Genomic DNA, 14639 nt, shown 5'->3' on the forward strand with positions numbered 1-14639 from the left:
TGGGAACAGTGGAGGAAGAGCTTCGACTGGGTCAAGCCAAATGAGGAGCTGAATGGCGGGAGTTGGAAGCAGAAGAGCGAGAGTTGGGCGAGAACTATAGAGGCCTGGCCCACGGGGAAGAGAGACCCCCAGAAATTTTTTAGGGGGGGGGCTCACGACGTCGGGGCAGCAGGAGGCCGCGATAGAGCGGTCCAGCGGGTTGGCAGAGGAGGCCGCCAGGTTACGGGGGCCACTGGTCGAAGAGGGGATGGAAGGTGTAGAGGCACGGCGAGAGGTACTGGGGTGTGTTACCAGTCCGGTCCGGCCCATTCCAGATCCCGGTGTAGGGCCAGTGGTGTGTCCCCAGTACGGTCCGGTCTGTTCCTGCTCCTCGCACCAAGCCTACAGTGCGCGTCGCCAGCCCGGCCCGGCCTGCTCCTGCCCCTCGCACCAAGCCTACGGTGCGCTTCGTCAGCCCGGCTCGGCCCGTTCCTGCTCCCCGCACCAAGTCAGTGGTGCGCTTCGTCAGCCCGGCTCGGCCCGTTCCTGCTCCCCGCACAAAGTCAGTGGTGCGCTTCTTCAGCCCGGCTCGGCCCGTTCCTGCTCCCCGCACCAAGTCAGTGGTGCGCTTCGCCAGCCCGGCCCGGCCTGCTCCTGCCCCTCGCACCAAGCCTACGGTGCGCTTCGCCAGCCCGGCTCGGCCCGTTCCTGCTCCCCGCACCAAGTCAGTGGTGCGCTTCGTCAGCCCGGCTCAGCCCGTTCCTGCTCCCCGCACCAAGTCAGTGGTGCGCTTCGTCAGCCCGGCTCGGCCCGTTCCTGCTCCCCGCACCAAGTCAGTGGTGCGTTTCGTCAGCCCGGCTCGGCCCGTTCCTGCTCCCCGCACCAAGTCAGTGGTGCGCTTCGTCAGCCCGGCTCGGCCCGTTCCTGCTCCCCGCACCAAGTCAGTGGTGCGCTTCGTCAGCCCGGCTCGGCCCGTTCCTGCTCCCCGCACCAAGTCAGTGGTGCGTTTCGTCAGCCCGGTTCGGCCCGCTCCTGCTCCCCGCACCAAGTCAGGGGTGCGTTTCGTCAGCCCGGCTCGGGCCGTTCCTGCTCCCCACACCAAGCCAGTGATGTGCGTCGTCAGTCCGGCACAGCCCGTGCCTGTTCCACTGGTGCCTGGTTCAGCACGGGTCAGCTGCTTCACGCCGGAGCTAGAGCAATCCGCTCCACCAGTGTGCAGTCCAGCTCCGGTCAGCAGGGCCAGACCGGACCAGGGGTACTTTGGGGGGTTAGAGAGGGAGTGGGGATCATGCCCGGAGCCGGATCTGCCGCCAAGGCGGAGTGCCCACCCGGTCCCTCCCCTGTGGTATTTAGTTGGCGCGGTCGGAGTCCGTGCCTTTAGGGGGGGATACTGTCACGCCCTGGCTCTGGGGACACTGTTATGTTGAGCCAGGGTGTGTAGATCTATGTATTCTATTTCTAGGTTGGGAGTTCTAGTTTGTTTATTTCTATGTTGGCCTGAGTGACTCCCAATCAGAGGCAACGAGTGTCAGCTGTGAATGGTTGTCTTTGATTGGGAGCCATATTTAAACTGTCTGTTTTTCCCTTTGTGTTTGTGGGTTCTTGTTTCTAGTCTGTTTGTGTTAGACCGTGAACTGTCACGTTATCGTTTTGTTTGTTTTTGATCGTGTCTCTAAATAAAGAGTATGTTTGCCTGCAACGCTGCGCCTTGGTCCTCCTCTGTTCCCGACGAGCGTGATAGTGAAATCAAACTGTCCACTTAGGAAGCAACACTGATTGACAATAAATTTCACATGCTGTTGTGCAAATGGAATAGACAACAGGTGGAAATTATAGGCAATTAGCAAGACACCCCCAATAAAGGACTGGTTTTGCAGGTCGTGACCACAGACCACTTCTCAGTTCCTATGCTTCCTGGCTGATGTTTTGGTCACTTTTGAATGCTGGCGGTGCATCCACTCTAGTGGTAGCATGAGACGGAGTCTACAACCCACACAAGTGGCTCAGGTAGTGCAGCTCATCCAGGATGGCACATCAATGCGAGCTGTGGCAAGAAGGTTTGCTGTGTCTGTCAGCGTAGTGTCCAGAGCATGGAGGCGCTACCAGGAGACAGGCCAGTACATCAGGAGACGTGGAGGAGGCCGTAGGAGGGCAACAACCCAGCAGCAGGACTGCTACCTCCGCCTTTGTGCAAGGAGGAGCACTGCCAGAGCCCTGCAAAATGACCTCCAGCAGGCCACAAATGTGCATGTGTCTGCTCAAACGGTCAGAAACAGACTCCATGAGGGTGGTATGAGGGCCCGACGTCCACAGGTGGGGGTTGTGCTTACAGCCCAACACCGTGCAGGACGTTTGGCATTTGCCAGAGAACACCAAGATTGGCAAATTCGCCACTGGCGCCCTGTGCTCTTCACAGATGAAAGCAGGTTCACACTGAGCACATGTGACAGAGTCTGGAGACGCCGTGGAGAACGTTCTGCTGCCTGCAACATCCTCCAGCATGACCGGTTTGGCGGTGGGTCAGTCATGGTGTGGGGTGGCATTTCTTTGGGGGGCCGCACAGCCCTCCATGTGCTCGCCAGAGGTAGCCTGACTGCCATTAGGTACCGAGATGAGATCCTCAGACCCCTTGTGAGACCATATGCTGGTGCGGTTGGCCCTGGGTTCCTCCTACTGCAAGAAAATGCTAGACCTCATGTGGCTGGAGTGTGTCAGCAGTTCCTGCAAGAGGAAGGCATTGATGCTATGGACTGGCCCGCCCGTTCCCCAGACCTGAATCCAATTGAGCACATCTGGGACATCATGTCTCGCTCCATCCACCAACGCCACGTTGCACCACAGACTGTCCAGGAGTTGGCAGATGCTTTAGTCCAGGTCTGGGAGGAGATCCCTCAGGAGACCATCCACCACCTCATCAGGAGCATGCCCAGGCGTTGTAGGGAGGTCATACAGGCACGTGGAGGCCACACACACTACTGAGCCTCATTTTGACTTGTTTTAAGGACATTAACATCAAAGTTGGATCAGCCTGTAGTGTGGTTTTCCACTTAAATTTTGAGGGTGACTCCAAATCCAGACCTCCATGGGTTGATATATTTGATTTCCATTGATAATTTTTGTGTGATTTTGTTGTCAGCACATTCAACAATGTAAAGAAAATAGTATTTAATAAGATTATTTCATTCATTCAGATCTAGGATGTGTTATTTTAGTGTTCCCTTTATTTTTTTGAGCAGTGTATATCTGGCACCCTCTTGAGGCACCAAACCGTAAGCTTAAAGCATCAGACAAGCTCAATGCTTATAGTTGATTTTATTAAAACACATAGGGTGTGTCTATATATGGACAAATACATAACTTTCTGTCGACCAAGATTTTTTTTGGTCGGGGACAGCCTTATTTCCAACAGAGACAAATTCACCTTTCAGCAGGACAATAACCTAAAACACAAGGTGAAATCTACACTGGAGTTGCTTACCAAGATGACATTGTATGTTCCTGAGTGGCCTAGATAGAGTTTTGACTTATATCGGCTTGAAAATCTATGGCAAGACATGAAAATGGCTGTCTTGCAATGATCAACAACCAACTTGACAGAGCTTGAAGAATTTAAAAAATAATAATGTGCAAATATTGTACAATCCAGGTGTGCAAAACTCTTAGAGACTTACCCAGAAAGATTCACAGCTGTAATCGCTGCCAAAAGTGATTCTAACATGTATTGACTCGGGTGTGAATACTTATGTAAATGAGATATTTCTGTATTTCATTTTCAATACATTTGCAAACATTTCTAAAAACATCTTTTCACTTTGTCATAATGGTATATCGTGTGTAGAAGGGTGAGAAAAATAATATATTTAATCTATTTTGAATTCAGGCTGTAACAAAACAAAATGTGGAATAAGTCAAGGGGTATGAATACTTTCTGAAGGCACTGGATGCCATGATAAAGCACACGTAAAAAGCTTTGTTTCACAGCACACTTAAACACATATACTTTTGATACTGTTATGTATCTGACCCAGGTCTGTCTTGTTGCAGTATGTTGGATTGTCTGAGGTGCACTTACACTGGATAGCCCGGAGGCGGGGTATGAGTGTGGGGCTGCTGGGGGGGCTGGTGTTGTTCAGACTCCTCCTGTCCATGGAGGGTGACGCCTGCACCGTGATCTTGTGCTGGAAATCTAGAAAACAGAGACACAGGCCAGGGTGGTTGGTCAGTTTGACCATTGGTGTAATCTCTCGTGGACAGACTACATAACATAAATGGTATTGTAACATCTGTGAAAAGACTGGTATGCGACGACCAACGAGTAACAATAGTTCCGTTTAGGGGGGTGGAGAGTCTTGTTAGTATATTGTCTTGTTAGTATGCTGTCCTACATGATGTCTTGTTAGTATGCTGTCCTACATGATGTCTTGTTAGTATGCTGTCCTACATGATGTCTTGTTAGTATGCTGTCCTACATGTTGTCTTGTTAGTATGTTGTCCTACATGATGTCTTGTTAGTATGCTGTCCTACATGATGTCGTGTTAGTATGCTGTCCTACATGTGGTCTTGTTAGTATGCTGTCCTACATGTTGTCTTGTTAGTATGTTGTCTTGTTAGTATGCTGTCCTACATGTTATCTTGTTAGTATATTGTCTTGTTAGTATGCTGTCCTACATTTTGTCTTGTTAGTATGCTGTCCTACATGATGTTTTCTTAGTATGCTGTCCTACATGATGTCTTGTTAGTATGCTGTCATGCATGTTGTCTTGTTAGTATGTTGTCTTGTTAGTATGGTGTCCTACATGTTGTCTTGTTAGTATGTTGTCCTACTTGATGTCTTGTTAGTATTCTGTCCTACATGATGTCTTGTTAGCATGTTGTCCTAAATGATGTCTTGTTAGTATTCTGTCCTACATGTTGTATTGTTAGTATGTTGTCCTACATGATGTCTTGTTAGTATGTTGTCCTACATGATGTCTTGTTAGTATGCTGTCCTACATGTTGTCTTGTTAGTATGCTGTTCTACATGTTGTCTTGTTAGTATGCTGTTCTACATGTTGTCTTGTTAGTATGTTGTCTTGATAGTATGGTGTCCTACATGTTGTCTTGTTGGTATGTTGTCCTACATGATGTCTTGTTAGTATGTTGTCCTACATGGTGTATTGTTAGTATGTTGTCTTACATGATGTCTTGTTAGTATTCTGTCCTACATGATGTCTTGTTAGTATTCTGTCCTACATGATGTATTGTTAGTATGTTGTCTTGTTAGTATGTTGTCCTACATGTTGTCTTGTTAGTATGTTGTCTTGTTACTATGGTATCCTACATGATGTCTTGTTGGTATGTTGTCCTACATGATGTCTTGTTAGTATGCTGTCCTTCATGTTGTCTTGTTAGTATGCTGTCCTAAATGTTGTCTTGTTAGTATGTTGTCTTGTTAGTATTGTGTCCTACATGATGTATTGTTAGTAGGTTGTCTTGTTAGTATGCTGTCCTACATTTTGTCTTGTTAGTATGTTGTCAAGTTAGTATGCTATCCTACATGATGTCTTGTTAGTATGCTGTCCTACATGATGTTTTCTTAGTATGTTGTCTTGTTAGTATGGTGTCCTACATGTTGTCTTGTTAGTATGTTGTCCTACATGATGTCTTGTTAGTATTCTGTCCTACATGATGTCTTGGTAGTATGTTGTCCTACATGATGTCTTGTTAGTATGTGTCCTACATGTTGTCTTGTTAGTATGCTGTCCTACATGTTGTCTTGTTAGTATGTTGTCTTGTTAGTATGCTGTCCGACATTTTGTCTTGTTAGTATGTTGTCAAGTTAGTATGCTGTCCTACATGTTGTCTTGTTAGTATTCTGTCCTACATTATGTATTGTTAGCATGTTGTCCTACATGATGTCTTGTTAGTATGTTGTCCTACATGATGTCTTGTTAGTATGCTGTCCTACATGTTGTCTTGTTAGTATGCTGTCCTACATGTTGTCTTGTTAGTATGTTGTCTTGATAGTATGGTGTCCTACATGTTGTCTTGTTGTTATGTTGTCCTACAAGTGTCTTGTTAGTATGTTGTCCTACATGATGTCTTGTTAGTATGTTGTCTTAAATGATGTCTTGTTAGTATGCTGTCCTACATGTTGTCTTGTTAGTATGTTGTCTTGTTAGTATGGTGTCCTACATGTTGTCTTGTTAGTATGTTGTCCTACATGATGTCTTGTTAGTATTCTGTCCTACATGATGTCTTGTTAGTATGTTGTCCTAAATGATGTCTTGTTAGTATTCTGTCCTACAGTATGTATTGTTAGAATGGTGTCCTACATGTTGTCTTGTTAGTATGTTGTCCTACATGAAGTCTTGTTAGTATTCTGTCCTACATGATGTCTTGATAGTATGTTGTCCTAAATGATGTCTTGTTAGTATTCTGTCCTACATTATGTATTGTTAGTATGTTGTCCTACATGATGTCTTGTTAGTATGTTGTCCTACATGATGTCTTGTTAGTATGCTGTCCTACATGTTGTCTTGTTAGTATGCTGTCCTACATGTTGTCTTGTTAGTATGTTGTCTTGATAGTATGGTGTCCTACATGTTGTCTTGTTGGTATGTTGTCCTACATGATGTCTTGTTAGTATGTTGTCCTACATGATGTCTTGTTAGTATGTTGTCTTACATGATGTCTTGTTAGTATTCTGTCCTACATGATGTCTTGTTAGTATGGTGTCTTGTTAGTATGCTGTCCTACATGTTGTCTTGTTAGTATGTTGTCTTGTTAGTATGGTGTCCTACATGTTGTCTTGTTGGTATATTGTCCTATATGAGGTCTTGTTAGTATGCTGTCCTACATGTTGTATTGTTAGTATGCTGTCCTACATGTTGTCTTGTTAGTATGTTGTCTTGTTAGTATTGTGTCCTACATGATGTATTGTTAGTATGTTGTCTTGTTAGTATGCTGTCCTACATTTTGTCTTGTTAGTATGTTGTCTTGTTAGTATGCTGTCCTACATGATGTTTTCTTAGTATGCTGTCCTACATGATGTCTTGTTAGTATTCTGTCCTACATGATGTATTGTTAGTATGTTGTCTTGTTAGTATGTTGTCCTACATGATGTCTTGTTAGTATGCTGTCCTACATGATGTCTTGTTAGTATGCTGTCCTACATGTGGTCTTGTTAGTATGCTGTCCTACATGTTGTCTTGTTAGTATGTTGTCTTGTTAGTATGCTGTCCTACATGTTATCTTGTTAGTATATTGTCTTGTTAGTATGCTGTCCTACATTTTGTCTTGTTAGTATGCTGTCCTACATGATGTTTTCTTAGTATGCTGTCCTACATGATGTCTTGTTAGTATGCTGTCATGCATGTTGTCTTGTTAGTATGTTGTCTTGTTAGTATGGTGTCCTACATGTTGTCTTGTTAGTATGTTGTCCTACTTGATGTCTTGTTAGTATTCTGTCCTACATGATGTCTTGTTAGCATGTTGTCCTAAATGATGTCTTGTTAGTATTCTGTCCTACATGTTGAATTGTTAGTATGTTGTCCTACATGATGTCTTGTTAGTATGTTGTCCTACATGATGTCTTGTTAGTATGCTGTCCTACATGTTGTCTTGTTAGTATGCTGTTCTACATGTTGTCTTGTTAGTATGTTGTCTTGATAGTATGGTGTCCTACATGTTGTCTTGTTGGTATGTTGTCCTACATGATGTCTTGTTAGTATGTTGTCCTACATGGTGTATTGTTAGTATGTTGTCTTACATGATGTCTTGTTAGTATTCTGTCCTACATGATGTCTTGTTAGTATTCTGTCCTACATGATGTATTGTTAGTATGTTGTCTTGTTAGTATGTTGTCCTACATGATGTCTTGTTAGTATGCTGTCCTACATGTTGTCTTGTTAGTATGCTGTCCTAAATGTTGTCTTGTTAGTATGTTGTCTTGTTAGTATTGTGTCCTACATGATGTATTGTTAGTAGGTTGTCTTGTTAGTATGCTGTCCTACATTTTGTCTTGTTAGTATGTTGTCAAGTTAGTATGCTATCCTACATGATGTCTTGTTAGTATGCTGTCCTACATGATGTTTTCTTAGTTTGTTGTCTTGTTAGTATGGTGTCCTACATGTTGTCTTGTTAGTATGTTGTCCTACATGATGTCTTGTTAGTATTCTGTCCTACATGATGTCTTGGTAGTATGTTGTCCTACATGATGTCTTGTTAGTATGTGTCCTACATGTTGTCTTGTTAGTATGCTGTCCTACATGTTGTCTTGTTAGTATGTTGTCTTGTTAGTATGCTGTCCGACATTTTGTCTTGTTAGTATGTTGTCAAGTTAGTATGCTTGTCTACATGTTGTCTTGTTAGTATTCTGTCCTACATTATGTATTGTTAGCATGTTGTCCTACATGATGTCTTGTTAGTATGTTGTCCTATATGATGTCTTGTTAGTATGCTGTCCTACATGTTGTCTTGTTAGTATGCTGTCCTACATGTTGTCTTGTTAGTATGTTGTCTTGATAGTATGGTGTCCTAAATGATGTCTTGTTGGTATGTTGTCCTACAAATGTCTTGTTAGTATGTTGTCCTACATGATGTCTTGTTAGTATGTTGTCTTAAATGATGTCTTGTTAGTATGCTGTCCTACATGTTGTCTTGTTAGTATGTTGTCTTGTTAATATGGTGTCCTACATGTTGTCTTGTTAGTATGTTGTCCTACATGATGTCTTGTTAGTATTCTGTCCTACATGATGTCTTGTTAGTATGTTGTCCTAAATGATGTCTTGTTAGTATTCTGTCCTACAGTATGTATTGTTAGAATGGTGTCCTACATGTTGTCTTGTTAGTATGTTGTCCTACATGAAGTCTTGTTAGTATTCTGTCCTACATGATGTCTTGATAGTATGTTGTCCTAAATGATGTCTTGTTAGTATTCTGTCCTACATTATGTATTGTTAGTATGTTGTCCTACATGATGTCTTGTTAGTATGTTGTCCTACATGATGTCTTGTTAGTATGCTGTCCTACATGTTATCTTGTTAGTATGCTGTCCTACATGTTGTCTTGTTAGTATGTTGTCTTGATAGTATGGTGTCCTACATGTTGTCTTGTTGGTATGTTGTCCTACATGATGTCTTGTTAGTATGTTGTCCTACATGATGTCTTGTTAGTATGTTGTCTTACATGATGTCTTGTTAGTATTCTGTCCTACATGATGTCTTGTTAGTATGGTGTCTTGTTAGTATGCTGTCCTACATGTTGTCTTGTTAGTATGTTGTCTTGTTAGTATGGTGTCCTACATGTTGTCTTGTTGGTATATTGTCCTATATGAGGTCTTGTTAGTATGCTGTCCTACATGATGTCTTGATAGTATGTTGTCCTAAATGATGTCTTGTTAGTATTCTGTCCTACATTATGTATTGTTAGTATGTTGTCCTACATGATGTCTTGTTAGTATGTTGTCCTACATGATGTCTTGTTAGTATGCTGTCCTACATGTTGTCTTGTTAGTATGCTGTCCTACATGTTGTCTTGTTAGTATGTTGTCTTGATAGTATGGTGTCCTACATGTTGTCTTGTTGGTATGTTGTCCTACATGATGTCTTGTTAGTATGTTGTCCTACATGATGTCTTGTTAGTATGTTGTCTTACATGATGTCTTGTTAGTATTCTGTCCTACATGATGTCTTGTTAGTATGGTGTCTTGTTAGTATGCTGTCCTACATGTTGTCTTGTTAGTATGTTGTCTTGTTAGTATGGTGTCCTACATGTTGTCTTGTTGGTATATTGTCCTATATGAGGTCTTGTTAGTATGCTGTCCTACATGTTGTATTGTTAGTATGCTGTCCTACATGTTGTCTTGTTAGTATGTTGTCTTGTTAGTATTGTGTCCTACATGATGTATTGTTAGTATGTTGTCTTGTTAGTATGCTGTCCTACATTTTGTCTTGTTAGTATGTTGTCTTGTTAGTATGCTGTCCTACATGATGTTTTCTTAGTATGCTGTCCTACATGATGTCTTGTTAGTATTCTGTCCTACATGATGTATTGTTAGTATGTTGTCTTGTTAGTATGTTGTCCTACATGATGTCTTGTTAGTATGCTGTCCTACATGATGTCTTGTTAGTATGCTGTCCTACATGTGGTCTTGTTAGTATGCTGTCCTACATGTTGTCTTGTTAGTATGTTGTCTTGTTAGTATGCTGTCCTACATGTTATCTTGTTAGTATATTGTCTTGTTAGTATGCTGTCCTACATTTTGTCTTGTTAGTATGCTGTCCTACATGATGTTTTCTTAGTATGCTGTCCTACATGATGTCTTGTTAGTATGCTGTCATGCATGTTGTCTTGTTAGTATGTTGTCTTGTTAGTATGGTGTCCTACATGTTGTCTTGTTAGTATGTTGTCCTACTTGATGTCTTGTTAGTATTCTGTCCTACATGATGTCTTGTTAGCATGTTGTCCTAAATGATGTCTTGTTAGTATTCTGTCCTACATGTTGAATTGTTAGTATGTTGTCCTACATGATGTCTTGTTAGTATGTTGTCCTACATGATGTCTTGTTAGTATGCTGTCCTACATGTTGTCTTGTTAGTATGCTGTTCTACATGTTGTCTTGTTAGTATGTTGTCTTGATAGTATGGTGTCCTACATGTTGTCTTGTTGGTATGTTGTCCTACATGATGTCTTGTTAGTATGTTGTCCTACATGGTGTATTGTTAGTATGTTGTCTTACATGATGTCTTGTTAGTATTCTGTCCTACATGATGTCTTGTTAGTATTCTGTCCTACATGATGTATTGTTAGTATGTTGTCTTGTTAGTATGTTGTCCTACATGATGTCTTGTTAGTATGCTGTCCTACATGTTGTCTTGTTAGTATGCTGTCCTAAATGTTGTCTTGTTAGTATGTTGTCTTGTTAGTATTGTGTCCTACATGATGTATTGTTAGTAGGTTGTCTTGTTAGTATGCTGTCCTACATTTTGTCTTGTTAGTATGTTGTCAAGTTAGTATGCTATCCTACATGATGTCTTGTTAGTATGCTGTCCTACATGATGTTTTCTTAGTTTGTTGTCTTGTTAGTATGGTGTCCTACATGTTGTCTTGTTAGTATGTTGTCCTACATGATGTCTTGTTAGTATTCTGTCCTACATGATGTCTTGGTAGTATGTTGTCCTACATGATGTCTTGTTAGTATGTGTCCTACATGTTGTCTTGTTAGTATGCTGTCCTACATGTTGTCTTGTTAGTATGTTGTCTTGTTAGTATGCTGTCCGACATTTTGTCTTGTTAGTATGTTGTCAAGTTAGTATGCTTGTCTACATGTTGTCTTGTTAGTATTCTGTCCTACATTATGTATTGTTAGCATGTTGTCCTACATGATGTCTTGTTAGTATGTTGTCCTATATGATGTCTTGTTAGTATGCTGTCCTACATGTTGTCTTGTTAGTATGCTGTCCTACATGTTGTCTTGTTAGTATGTTGTCTTGATAGTATGGTGTCCTAAATGATGTCTTGTTGGTATGTTGTCCTACAAATGTCTTGTTAGTATGTTGTCCTACATGATGTCTTGTTAGTATGTTGTCTTAAATGATGTCTTGTTAGTATGCTGTCCTACATGTTGTCTTGTTAGTATGTTGTCTTGTTAATATGGTGTCCTACATGTTGTCTTGTTAGTATGTTGTCCTACATGATGTCTTGTTAGTATTCTGTCCTACATGATGTCTTGTTAGTATGTTGTCCTAAATGATGTCTTGTTAGTATTCTGTCCTACAGTATGTATTGTTAGAATGGTGTCCTACATGTTGTCTTGTTAGTATGTTGTCCTACATGAAGTCTTGTTAGTATTCTGTCCTACATGATGTCTTGATAGTATGTTGTCCTAAATGATGTCTTGTTAGTATTCTGTCCTACATTATGTATTGTTAGTATGTTGTCCTACATGATGTCTTGTTAGTATGTTGTCCTACATGATGTCTTGTTAGTATGCTGTCCTACATGTTATCTTGTTAGTATGCTGTCCTACATGTTGTCTTGTTAGTATGTTGTCTTGATAGTATGGTGTCCTACATGTTGTCTTGTTGGTATGTTGTCCTACATGATGTCTTGTTAGTATGTTGTCCTACATTATGTCTTGTTAGTATGTTGTCTTACATGATGTCTTGTTAGTATTCTGTCCTACATGATGTCTTGTTAGTATGGTGTCTTGTTAGTATGCTGTCCTACATGTTGTCTTGTTAGTATGTTGTCTTGTTAGTATGGTGTCCTACATGTTGTCTTGTTGGTATATTGTCCTATATGAGGTCTTGTTAGTATGCTGTCCTACATGTTGTATTGTTAGTATGCTGTCCTACATGTTGTCTTGTTAGTATGTTGTCTTGTTAGTATTGTGTCCTACATGATGTATTGTTAGTATGTTGTCTTGTTAGTATGCTGTCCTACATTTTGTCTTGTTAGTATGTTGTCAAGTTAGTATGCTGTCCTACATGTTGTCTTGTTAGTATGCTGTCCTACATGATGTTTTCTTAGTATGCTGTCCTACATGATGTCTTGTTAGTATTCTGTCCTACATGATGTATTGTTAGTATTTTGTCTTGTTAGTATGTTGTCCTACATGCTGTCTTGTTAGTATGTTGTCTTGTTAGTATGGTATCCTACATGATGTCTTGTTGGTGTGTTGTCCTACATGATGTCTTGTTAGTATGCTGTCCTACATGTTGTCTTGTTAGTATGCTGTCCTAAATGTTGTCTTGTTAGTATGTTGTCTTGTTAGTATTGTGTCCTACATGATGTATTGTTAGTAGGTTGTCTTGTTAGTATGCTGTCCTACATTTTGTCTTGTTAGTATGTTGTCAAGTTAGTATGCTATCCTACATGATGTCTTGTTAGTATGCTGTCCTACATGATGTTTTCTTAGTATGTTGTCTTGTTAGTATGGTGTCCTACATGTTGTCTTGTTAGTATGTTGTCCTACATGATGTCTTGTTAGTATTCTGTCCTACATGATGTCTTGGTAGTATGTTGTCCTGCATGATGTCTTGTTAGTATGTGTCCTACATGTTGTCTTGTTAGTATGCTGTCCTACATGTTGTCTTGTTAGTATGTTGTCTTGTTAGTATGCTGTCCGACATTTTGTCTTGTTAGTATGTTGTCAAGTTAGTATGCTGTCCTACATGTTGTCTTGTTAGTATGCTGTCCTAAATGTTGTCTTGTTAGTATGTTGTCTTGTTAGTATTGTGTCCTACATGATGTATTGTTAGTAGGTTGTCTTGTTAGTATGCTGTCCTACATTTTGTCTTGTTAGTATGTTGTCAAGTTAGTATGCTATCCTACATGATGTCTTGTTAGTATGCTGTCCTACATGATGTTTTCTTAGTATGTTGTCTTGTTAGTATGGTGTCCTACATGTTGTCTTGTTAGTATGTTGTCCTACATGATGTCTTGTTAGTATTCTGTCCTACATGATGTCTTGGTAGTATGTTGTCCTGCATGATGTCTTGTTAGTATGTGTCCTACATGTTGTCTTGTTAGTATGCTGTCCTACATGTTGTCTTGTTAGTATGTTGTCTTGTTAGTATGCTGTCCGACATTTTGTCTTGTTAGTATGTTGTCAAGTTAGTATGCTGTCCTACATGTTGTCTTGTTAGTATGCTTTCCTACATGATGTTTTCTTAGTATGCTGTCCTACATGATGTCTTGTAAGTATGCTGTCATGCATGTTATCTTGTTAGTATGTTGTCTTGTTAGTATGGTGTCCTACATGTTGTCTTGTTAGTATGTTGTCCTACATGATGTCTTGTTAGTATGTTGTCCTACATGATGTCTTGTTAGTATGTTGTCCTAAATGATGTCTTGTTAGTATTCTGTCCTACATTATGTATTGTTAGCATGTTGTCCTACATGATGTCTTGTTAGTATGTTGTCCTACATGATGTCTTGTTAGTATGCTGTCCTACATGTTGTCTTGTTAGTATGCTGTCCTACATGTTGTCTTGTTAGTATGCTGTCCTATATGTTGTCTTGTTAGTATGTTGTCTTGATAGTATGGTGTCCTACATGTTGTCTTGTTGGTATGTTGTCCTACAAGTGTCTTGTTAGTATGTTGTCCTACATGATGTCTTGTTAGTATGTTGTCTTAAATGATGTCTTGTTAGTATGCTCTCCTACATGTTGTCTTGTTAGTATGTTGTCTTGTTAGTATGGTGTCCTACATGTTGTCTTGTTAGTATGTTGTCCTACATGATGTCTTGTTAGTATTCTGTCCTACATGATGTCTTGTTAGTATGTTGTCCTAAATGATGTCTTGTTAGTATTCTGACCTACATTATGTATTGTTAGAATGGTGTCCTACATGTTGTCTTGTTAGTATGTTGTCCGACATGATGTCTTGTTAGTATTCTGTCCTACATTATGTATTGTTAGTATGTTGTCCTACATGATGTCTTGTTAGTATGTTGTCCGACATGATGTCTTGTTAGTATTCTGTCCTACATTATGTATTGTTAGTATGTTGTCCTACATGATGTCTTGTTAGTATGTTGTCCTACATGATGTCTTGTTAGTATGCTGTCCTACATGTTGTCTTGTTAGTATGCTGTCCTACATGTTGTCTTGTTAGTATGTTGTCTTGATAGTATGGTGTCCTACATGTTGTCTTGTTGGTATGTTGTCCTAC

General features: G+C 40.8%; 1 pseudogene across 1 annotated transcript in view; it reads right to left on the reverse strand.

Annotated features, from left to right (window-relative positions):
- LOC311120327 (mitogen-activated protein kinase kinase kinase 21-like) overlaps positions 1–14639 on the reverse strand; it is a 90993-nt pseudogene that overhangs the window by 19728 nt on the left and 56626 nt on the right. Inside the window, exon 6 of the transcript in view lies at positions 3989–4165. The product of the transcript in view is annotated as a mitogen-activated protein kinase kinase kinase 21-like (transcript). The remainder of the gene's footprint in view (positions 1–3988; positions 4166–14639) is intronic.

The sequence above is a fragment of the Coregonus lavaretus genome, assembly GCF_964263955.1.
Source record: "Coregonus lavaretus genome assembly, chromosome: 1".
Lineage (NCBI taxonomy): Eukaryota > Metazoa > Chordata > Actinopteri > Salmoniformes > Salmonidae > Coregonus > Coregonus lavaretus.